The sequence below is a fragment of the Gobio gobio genome (genome assembly GCF_949357685.1).
Source record: "Gobio gobio genome assembly, chromosome: 14".
NCBI classification, from domain to species: Eukaryota; Metazoa; Chordata; class Actinopteri; order Cypriniformes; family Gobionidae; genus Gobio; species Gobio gobio.
The window spans coordinates 53,910,427-53,922,926 of NC_137107.1; the positions used below are offsets into that span (position 1 = coordinate 53,910,427).

The following is a 12,500-nucleotide window of genomic DNA, read 5'->3' on the forward strand; positions in this document are numbered from 1 at the left end:
ATCAATCTGAACCGAATCAACACTGAACCCAATCAACACTGAACCGAATCAACACTGGACCGAATCAACACTGAACCGAATCAATCTGAACCGAATCAACACTGAACCCAATCAACACTGAACCCAATCAACACTGAACCGAATCAACACTGAACCCAATCAACACTGAACCCAATCAACACTGAACCCAATCAACACTGAACCCAATCAACACTGAACCGATTCAATCTGAACCCAATCAACACTGAACCCAATCAACACTGAACCCAATCAATCTGAACCCAATCAACACTGAACCCAATCAATCTGAACCCAATCAATCTGAACCCAATCAACACTGAACCGAATCAATCTGAACCCAATCAATCTGAACCCAATCAACACTGAACCCAATCAACACTGAACCGAATCAATCTGAACCCAATCAACACTGAACCGAATCAATCTGAACCCAATCAATCTGAACCCAATCAACACTGAACCAAATCAATCTGAACCCAATCAATCTGAACCCAATCAATCTGAACCCAATCAATCTGAACCCAATCAACACTGAACCAAATCAATCTGAACCCAATCAACACTGAACCGAATCAACACTGAACCCAATCAATCTGAACCCAATCAATCTGAACCGAATCAATCTGAACCCAATCAACACTGAACCAAATCAATCTGAACCCAATCAATCTGAACCCAATCAATCTGAACCCAATCAATCTGAACCCAATCAACACTGAACCAAATCAATCTGAACCCAATCAATCTGAACCGAATCAACACTGAACCCAATCAACACTGAACCGAATCAACACTGGACCGAATCAACACTGAACCGAATCAATCTGAACCGAATCAACACTGAACCCAATCAACACTGAACCCAATCAACACTGAACCCAATCAACACTGAACCGAATCAACAATCAACACTGAACCGAATCAACACTGGACCGAATCAACACTGGACCGAATCAACACTGAACCGAATCAATCTGAACCGAATCAACACTGAACCCAATCAACACTGAACCCAATCAACACTGAACCGAATCAACACTGAACCCAATCAACACTGAACCCAATCAACACTGAACCCAATCAACACTGAACCCAATCAACACTGAACCGATTCAATCTGAACCGAATCAACACTGAACCCAATCAACACTGAACCCAATCAACACTGGACCCAATCAACACTGAACCCAATCAATCTGAACCCAATCAACACTGAACCGAATCAATCTGAACCCAATCAATCTGAACCCAATCAACACTGAACCCAATCAACACTGAACCGAATCAATCTGAACCCAATCAACACTGAACCGAATCAATCTGAACCCAATCAATCTGAACCCAATCAACACTGAACCAAATCAATCTGAACCCAATCAATCTGAACCCAATCAATCTGAACCCAATCAATCTGAACCCAATCAACACTGAACCAAATCAATCTGAACCCAATCAACACTGAACCGATTCAATCTGAACCCAATCAATCTGAACCCAATCAACACTGAACCCAATCAACACTGAACCGAATCAACACTGAACCCAATCAACACTGAACCCAATCAACACTGAACCCAATCAACACTGAACCGATTCAATCTGAACCGAATCAACACTGAACCCAATCAACACTGAACCCAATCAACACTGAACCCAATCAACACTGAACCCAATCAACACTGAACCCAATCAACACTGAACCCAATCAACACTGAACCCAATCAACACTGAACCCAATCAACACTGAACCGATTCAATCTGAACCGAATCAACACTGAACCCAATCAACACTGAACCCAATCAACACTGGACCCAATCAACACTGAACCCAATCAACACTGAACCGAATCAACACTGAACCGAATCAACACTGAACCCAATCAATCTGAACCCAATCAACACTGAACCCAATCAATCTGAACCCAATCAATCTGAACCCAATCAACACTGAACCGAATCAATCTGAACCCAATCAATCTGAACCCAATCAATCTGAACCCAATCAATCTGAACCGAATCAATCTGAACCCAATCAACACTGAACCGAATCAACACTGAACCCAATCAATCTGAACCCAATCAATCTGAACCCAATCAACACTGAACCGAATCAATCTGAACCCAATCAACACTGAACCGAATCAATCTGAACCCAATCAACACTGAACCGAATCAATCTGAACCCAATCAATCTGAACCCAATCAATCTGAACCCAATCAACACTGAACCGAATCAATCTGAACCCAATCAACACTGAACCCAATCAATCTGAACCCAATCAATCTGAACCGAATCAATCTGAACCCAATCAATCTGAACCCAATCAATCTGAACCCAATCAATCTGAACCGAATCAATCTGAACCCAATCAATCTGAACCCAATCAATCTGAACCCAATCAATCTGAACCCAATCAACACTGAACCCAATCAACACTGAACCCAATCAACACTGAACCGAATCAATCTGAACCCAATCAACACTGAACCCAATCAACACTGAACCCAATCAACACTGAACCCAATCAACACTGAACCGAATCAATCTGAACCCAATCAACACTGAACCGAATCAATCTGAACCCAATCAATCTGAACCCAATCAACACTGAACCCAATCAACACTGAACCCAATCAACACTGAACCCAATCAATCTGAACCCAATCAATCTGAACTAGAGCTGCAACTAACGATTATTTTTCTGTCGACTAATCTAACGATTATTTTTTCGATTAGTCGACTAATCTAACGATTATTTTTCCAGATTAATCTTATTATTCTTTTTTACTGATTATTGTATTTCAAAGAGGGTAGTGAATTTGTATATTATTTTAACATGAAATCAATGAATGATGACAATATTAATTGTATTTCAGGAAGGGTAGTGTACATAGTATGCCATTTTATAATGAAATATATGAACACAAGAAGCTTTTTAAACATAATATATAATGATACTATTCATCATAAAATGTATTCAGAGTAGGCCTAATTAGGAAAAGTTGTTTACTATAGTAGTTGAGTATGATTTACTTATTGATTTGTGTCAATAGTAAACGAAAATGCACTTGTATGTTTCTGCAAAAGGTTCACATACAGGAGCTTTCAGCATAGTTTTAATATAGTATAACTAGTCGTCTATTTTGAAGATATACATGTGCATAAACAACGACTAAAGCTGCCAGAAGTTTTTGCCCAAATTTCAAAGACACATTTAAATGATTAAAGCTAGAGGCATATCTTAACTTTAATGTTACTTTAATCATGCAAACTACCTATATACAGCATGTTTTATGCATATGTGTTTGGGACAGAGCGGAACCAGGTCGCATTAACAGCAGATATATGCAGCCCATAATAAATAAAAGCACGAGACGTACTGGGGTCGGAGAAGAACCCCGGAAAATGTGACCGTCTGTTGCAATACACGCGCCACGGTTCAGCTGCGCGAGACAACACTGGAAGGGTTGCCAGGTTTACACAACAAAACCCACGCATTCGTTACTCAAAACTAGCCCAAAACAAGCCCAATCGCGTTTCGGGGAGGTTCTCTGGTAAACATCGCGTTCGGGGGGTTAAATATGTGTGTTTTTTTGCTTCAACCCGCGGACATGAGACACAGCCCGCGGCAACAGTGTAGAAGTAGCCCAATTCCGCGGGAAAAAGCGGACTTGGCAACACTCACTGGCAGTGTGAAAGCTCCCGCTCTCCACACACACACACACACACACACACACACACACACACACACACACACACACAGCTTCTGCTCTGCCTGCGCGCGCAGTGTGAAACCGGCGTTACAGAGCGAACAAAGCACAGTTTTATTCGGCTTCTGTTTAAAGTACTCCTACACTTTTGAATGTCACGGTCAGAGGTGTCAAAAGTATTCGCATTCATTACTCAGGTAGAAGTATAGATACTGGGGTTTAAAAAGACTTCTGTAGAAGTTGAAGTATCAACTCAAGCTTTTTACTCAAGTAAAAGTGTAAAAGTAACTGGTTTCAAAACTACTTAAAGTATAAAAGTAAAAGTAATGTAAGGGGAAAAAATGCCATTAAAGGGGTAGTTCACCCAAAAATGAAAATTCTGTCATAATTTACTCAAATTGTTCCAAACTTGTATGAGTTTCTTTGTTCTGAAGATTGAAGAATTTTTGTAACAAGCAGATTATATGCAACCATTGACTGCCATAGCATTTTCCCCCTACTATGGCAGTCAATGGTTGCTCTATCTGCTTGGTTACAAACATTCTTCAAAATATCTTCAGAACAAAAACTCATACAGGTTTGGAACAACTTGAGGGTGAGTAAATGATGACAGAATTTTCATTTTTGGGTGAAGTATCCCTTTAAGGACAAAAGATTAGGCCGTGCCACAGTGCATACCCCACCTCCTCAAAAAAACATTTTTCTGAAGGCCATAATGACTATAATGTTATATTAAAAAGTTAATGTTGAACATTTTTAGATGCACTTGGCTACGCGTTTCAGCCGCATATATTCCCATTGAAAATGAACGCATTTTAGGACAATTCAAATACATTAAAGAACCATATTGTGTACTACTGAGCATTAACGTGTTTCATGGAGCGGAAGATTTGATGACTAGTTGCCTATAAATATTGTAAAGGTGCAAAAAGTCAAAATTCAGAGGCATGTTATCAATAACCATTTTTTGAATGTGTGATCAGTGTGGCCAGATTGGGTCAACAATTTCCAGCCCAAAAACCTCACCAAATGTACATTTATATTTTTTTTTAAAAATGGTTATTGATAACATGCCTGGTTATTGATAACAAGTTTGCACCTCTTACAATACTTATAGGCAACTAGTCACTCCAAGAAAAAACCCCAAAACTTTAACTGCCAAAATAATGTGATATTATTTTATTGCCATACCAATCAATGTTGATAAGTAAGTTACCATTTTATCTCCTTAAAGCATAACATTGATGATTAAAAAAAAAAAATCCCAGTAAAACGGTTCAAATATGACTATATGTCCAGGTAGAAACTGTCAAAACAGCAATCCCTTAGAAAAACACAAGATTTTCAATGTCAACAGTAAGAAGCCGATTTACGTGCAAAAAGTGCCCAATATAGAGATTGGAAAAAGCTATGTAATTAACAGGCATTTCACACGTTAATGCACACACCAATGTCAAAATGCGTAATTCATTTATACTGTACAATAATCCGTCAACAAATACATAACAACAATGCGCTTACCCTTGTGTTGCACTTTGCTTTGACAAAACTACAGTATGTCTTTCGTGAAGTACATGGCACATGCACATTTAGCACAGTCAAAACGGATTAGTCGTTGATTTAAACATCTTTCAGCAGCTGTCGGGGTTGCTAGTTGCAGATGTCCTAAGTGTGTGTATGATGATGGACAGGAGTCACAGTTATATTTATAAAGAGTCTTCGAGTCACAGGTGTAATTCACGTTTGAGAGTTGAGTCACTCTCCCACTCTTTACTGTAGATACAACTTACTGTGTATTTATGCCACTGGCATAGCGATCACTGATTCACTAGAATATACAGCTCCGAGTCATCGCGCTAAAAACCCGGCTAAAGTCATGAATCAGGCTGAGCACGTCTGCCTGCTGATCGCTGATTGGCTGAAAGTACGTGCTCGTCGGCGAGAACCCGCCCTATCTGGCTCATGGTGTGTGATTTGTGCAGGTGCAGGCGTGATTGATCGCCTACAACCCAATAGGGTGTCGGAATGGTTTGTGTTTATCCTTCTCATCCAACCACAATCAAATTCACTCTGTCCGGATGGCGCGATTTATCTGGATAGTTTTTTTTATTTTATGACAAGCCGGAATGAAAACATGCCGAAATGGAATAGGAGTAACGAGGCTATTTTTAAAATGTAAGGAGTAGAAAGTACAGATAATTGCTTGAAAATGTAAGGAGTAGAAGTAAAAAGTAGGCTGAAAAATAATTACTCCAGTAAAGTATAGATACTCAAAATTTCTACTTAAGTAAGGTAACGAAGTATTTGTACTTCGTTACTTGACACCTCTGGTCACGGTCTGGCTTTATATGATAAATGATCATTTTCACTATGTCCGGGAGCAGAAGCTGCCATTATTCTAGATCTTCTGTTCCATTCTAGAACGTAAATAATGTGCCGCCGACGCGTCGTTGCAGCCCTAATCTGAACCCAATCAATCTGAACCCAATCAATCTGAACCCAATCAACACTGAACCCAATCAATCTGAACCCAATCAATCTGAACCCAATCAACACTGAACCCAATCAATCTGAACCCAATCAATCTGAACCCAATCAATCTGAACCGAATCAATCTGAACCGAATCAATCTGAACCGAATCAATCTGAACCCAATCAACACTGAACCGAATCAATCTGAACCCAATCAACACTGAACCCAATCAACACTGAACCCAATCAATCTGAACCGAATCAATCTGAACCGAATCAATCTGAACCGAATCAATCTGAACCGAATCAATCTGAACCCAATCAACACTGAACCGAATCAATCTGAACCGAATCAATCTGAACCCAATCAACACTGAACCGAATCAATCTGAACCCAATCAATCTGAACCCAATCAACACTGAACCGAATCAATCTGAACCGAATCAATCTGAACCGAATCAATCTGAACCCAATCAACACTGAACCGAATCAATCTGAACCCAATCAATCTGAACCCAATCAATCTGAACCGAATCAATCTGAACCCAATCAACACTGAACCCAATCAATCTGAACCCAATCAACACTGAACTGAATCAATCTGAACCGAATCAATCTGAACCCAATCAACACTGAACCCAATCAATCTGAACCCAATCAATCTGAACCCAATCAATCTGAACCCAATCAATCTGAACCGAATCAATCTGAACCCAATCAATCTGAACCCAATCAATCTGAACCCAATCAATCTGAACCGAATCAATCTGAACCGAATCAATCTGAACCCAATCAACACTGAACCGAATCAATCTGAACCCAATCAATCTGAACCCAATCAATCTGAACCGAATCAATCTGAACCCAATCAACACTGAACCGAATCAATCTGAACCCAATCAACACTGAACCCAATCAACACTGAACCCAATCAACACTGAACCGAATCAATCTGAACCCAATCAATCTGAACCCAATCAATCTGAACCGAATCAATCTGAACCGAATCAATCTGAACCGAATCAATCTGAACCCAATCAACACTGAACCGAATCAATCTGAACCGAATCAATCTGAACCCAATCAACACTGAACCGAATCAATCTGAACCCAATCAATCTGAACCCAATCAATCTGAACCCAATCAATCTGAACCCAATCAACACTGAACCGAATCAATCTGAACCCAATCAACACTGAACCCAATCAACACTGAACCCAATCAATCTGAACCGAATCAATCTGAACCGAATCAATCTGAACCGAATCAATCTGAACCGAATCAATCTGAACCCAATCAACACTGAACCGAATCAATCTGAACCGAATCAATCTGAACCCAATCAACACTGAACCGAATCAATCTGAACCCAATCAATCTGAACCCAATCAACACTGAACCGAATCAATCTGAACCGAATCAATCTGAACCGAATCAATCTGAACCCAATCAACACTGAACCGAATCAATCTGAACCCAATCAATCTGAACCCAATCAATCTGAACCGAATCAATCTGAACCCAATCAACACTGAACCCAATCAATCTGAACCCAATCAACACTGAACTGAATCAATCTGAACCGAATCAATCTGAACCCAATCAACACTGAACCCAATCAATCTGAACCCAATCAATCTGAACCCAATCAATCTGAACCCAATCAATCTGAACCGAATCAATCTGAACCCAATCAATCTGAACCCAATCAATCTGAACCCAATCAATCTGAACCGAATCAATCTGAACCGAATCAATCTGAACCCAATCAACACTGAACCGAATCAATCTGAACCCAATCAATCTGAACCCAATCAATCTGAACCGAATCAATCTGAACCCAATCAATCTGAACCCAATCAATCTGAACCCAATCAATCTGAACCGAATCAATCTGAACCGAATCAATCTGAACCCAATCAACACTGAACCGAATCAATCTGAACCCAATCAATCTGAACCCAATCAATCTGAACCGAATCAATCTGAACCCAATCAATCTGAACCCAATCAATCTGAACCCAATCAATCTGAACCGAATCAATCTGAACCCAATCAATCTGAACCGAATCAATCTGAACCCAATCAACACTGAACCCAATCAACACTGAACCCAATCAATCTGAACCGAATCAATCTGAACCGAATCAATCTGAACCGAATCAATCTGAACCGAATCAATCTGAACCCAATCAATCTGAACCCAATCAATCTGAACCCAATCAACACTGAACCGAATCAATCTGAACCCAATCAATCTGAACCGAATCAATCTGAACCCAATCAATCTGAACCCAATCAACACTGAACCCAATCAACACTGAACCCAATCAATCTGAACCCAATCAACACTAAACCGAATCAATCTGAACCAAATCAATCTGAACCCAATCAACACTGAACCCAATCAACACTGAACCCAATCAATCTGAACCCAATCAACACTGAACCGAATCAACACTGAACCCAATCAACACTGAACCCAATCAACACTGAACCCAATCAATCTGAACCCAATCAACACTGAACCCAATCAATCTGAACCCAATCAATCTGAACCCAATCAACACTGAACCGAATCAACACTGAACCCAATCAACACTGAACCCAATCAACACTGAACCGAATCAATCTGAACCGAATCAATCTGAACCCAATCAACACTGAACCCAATCAACACTGAACCCAATCAACACTGAACCCAATCAATCTGAACCCAATCAATCTGAACCGAATCAACACTGAACCCAATCAACACTGAACCCAATCAACACTGAACCCAATCAACACTGAACCGAATCAATCTGAACCCAATCAACACTGAACCCAATCAACACTGAACCCAATCAACACTGAACCGAATCAATCTGAACCGAATCAATCTGAACCCAATCAACACTGAACCCAATCAACACTGAACCCAATCAACACTGAACCCAATCAACACTGAACCGAATCAATCTGAACCGAATCAATCTGAACCCAATCAACACTGAACCCAATCAACACTGAACCCAATCAACACTGAACCCAATCAATCTGAACCCAATCAATCTGAACCCAATCAACACTGAACCGAATCAACACTGAACCCAATCAACACTGAACCCAATCAACACTGAACCCAATCAACACTGAACCCAATCAACACTGAACCGAATCAATCTGAACCGAATCAATCTGAACCCAATCAACACTGAACCCAATCAATCTGAACCCAATCAACACTGAACCGAATCAATCTGAACCGAATCAATCTGAACCCAATCAACACTGAACCCAATCAATCTGAACCCAATCAATCTGAACCCAATCAACACTGAACCGAATCAACACTGAACCCAATCAACACTGAACCCAATCAATCTGAACCCAATCAACACTGAACCGAATCAATCTGAACCGAATCAACACTGAACTGAATCAACACTGAACCGAATCAATCTGAACCCAATCAACACTGAACTGAATCAATCTGAACCCAATCAACACTGAACTGAATCAACACTGAACCCAATCAACACTGAACCCAATCAACACTGAACCCAATCAATCTGAACCCAATCAACACTGAACCCAATCAACACTGAACTGAATCAACACTGAACCAAATCAATCTGAACCCAATCAACACTGAACCCAATCAACACTGAACTGAATCAACACTGAACCAAATCAATCTGAACCCAATCAACACTGAACTGAATCAATCTGAACCCAATCAACACTGAACTGAATCAACACTGAACCGAATCAACACTGAACCCAATCAATCTGAACCCAATCAATCTGAACCCAATCAACACTGAACCCAATCAACACTGAACTGAATCAACACTGAACCAAATCAATCTGAACCGAATCAACACTGAACCGAATCAACACTGAACCCAATCAACACTGAACCCAATCAATCTGAACCCAATCAACACTGAACCGAATCAATCTGAACCGAATCAACACTGAACTGAATCAACACTGAACCGAATCAATCTGAACCCAATCAACACTGAACTGAATCAATCTGAACCCAATCAATCTGAACCCAATCAACACTGAACCCAATCAACACTGAACCCAATCAACACTGAACCGAATCAATCTGAACCGAATCAATCTGAACCCAATCAATCTGAACCCAATCAACACTGAACCCAATCAACACTGAACCCAATCAACACTGAACCGAATCAATCTGAACCGAATCAACACTGAACCCAATCAACACTGAACCCAATCAACACTGAACTGAATCAACACTGAACCCAATCAATCTGAACCCAATCAACACTGAACCCAATCAACACTGAACCCAATCAACACTGAACCCAATCAATCTGAACCCAATCAATCTGAACCGAATCAACACTGAACCCAATCAACACTGAACCCAATCAACACTGAACCGAATCAATCTGAACCGAATCAATCTGAACCCAATCAATCTGAACCCAATCAACACTGAACCGAATCAACACTGGACCGAATCAATCTGAACCGAATCAACACTGAACCCAATCAACACTGAACCCAATCAACACTGAACCGAATCAATCTGAACCGAATCAATCTGAACCCAATCAACACTGAACCCAATCAACACTGAACCCAATCAACACTGAACCGAATCAATCTGAACCGAATCAATCTGAACCCAATCAATCTGAACCCAATCAACACTGAACCCAATCAACACTGAACCCAATCAACACTGAACCGAATCAATCTGAACCGAATCAATCTGAACCCAATCAATCTGAACCCAATCAACACTGAACCCAATCAACACTGAACCGAATCAATCTGAACCGAATCAACACTGAACCCAATCAACACTGAACCCAATCAACACTGAACCGAATCAATCTGAACCGAATCAATCTGAACCCAATCAACACTGAACCCAATCAACACTGAACCCAATCAACACTGAACCGAATCAATCTGAACCGAATCAATCTGAACCCAATCAACACTGAACCCAATCAACACTGAACCCAATCAATCTGAACCCAATCAATCTGAACCCAATCAACACTGAACCGAATCAATCTGAACCCAATCAATCTGAACCCAATCAACACTGAACCCAATCAACACTGAACCCAATCAACACTGAACCCAATCAACACTGAACCGAATCAATCTGAACCGAATCAATCTGAACCCAATCAACACTGAACCCAATCAATCTGAACCCAATCAACACTGAACCCAATCAACACTGAACCGAATCAATCTGAACCGAATCAATCTGAACCCAATCAACACTGAACCCAATCAACACTGAACCCAATCAACACTGAACCCAATCAATCTGAACCCAATCAACACTGAACCGAATCAATCTGAACCGAATCAACACTGAACTGAATCAACACTGAACCGAATCAATCTGAACCCAATCAACACTGAACTGAATCAATCTGAACCCAATCAACACTGAACTGAATCAACACTGAACCAAATCAATCTGAACCGAATCAACACTGAACCGAATCAACACTAAGTCAACACTGAGTCAACACTGAGTCAACACTGGAACAGAAGCCTCTGCACCTGAGAGACGAGGAACACGAGATCAGCTTCACACACACACCTGAACCGAATCAGCACAAACCGAATCAATCTGAACCGAATCAATCTGAACAGAATCACCTCAACCAAATCAATCTGAACCGAATCAACACTGAACCGAATCAATCTGAACAGAATCAGCACTGAACCGAATCAATCTGAACCAAATCAACACTGAATCAACCTGAACCGAATCAGCACTGAACCGAATCAGCACTGAACCGAATCAATCTGAACCGAATCAGTCCGAACCGAATCAATCTGAACCGAATCAAGACTGAGTCAACACTGAACCGAATCAATCCGAACTGAATCAACACTGAACCGAATCAATCTGAACTGAATGAGCACTGAACCGAATCAGCACTGAACCGAATCAGCACAAACCGAATCAATGAACCAAATCAAGACTGAGTCAACACTGAATCAACACTGGAAGAGAAGCCTCTGCACCTGAGAGACGAGGAACACGAGATCAGCTTCACACACACACCTGAACCCAATCAACACAAACCGAATCAATCTGAACCGAATCAATCTGAACAGAATCACCTCAACCAAATCAATCTGAACCGAATCAACACTGAACTGAATCAACACTTAATCAACCTGAACCGAATCAACACTGAACCGAATCAATCTGAACAGAATCAGCACTGAACCGAATCAATCTGAACCAAATCAGCACTGAACCGAATCAATCTGAACCGAATCAAG

At 40.6% G+C, this 12,500-nt stretch overlaps 1 protein-coding gene across 3 annotated transcripts in view; it reads right to left on the reverse strand.

Annotated features, from left to right (window-relative positions):
* Nucleotides 1-12,500, reverse strand: part of zer1 (zyg-11 related, cell cycle regulator) — a 47,557-nt gene that overhangs the window by 31,244 nt on the left and 3,813 nt on the right. The gene's annotated exons all lie outside the window — the stretch shown is intronic.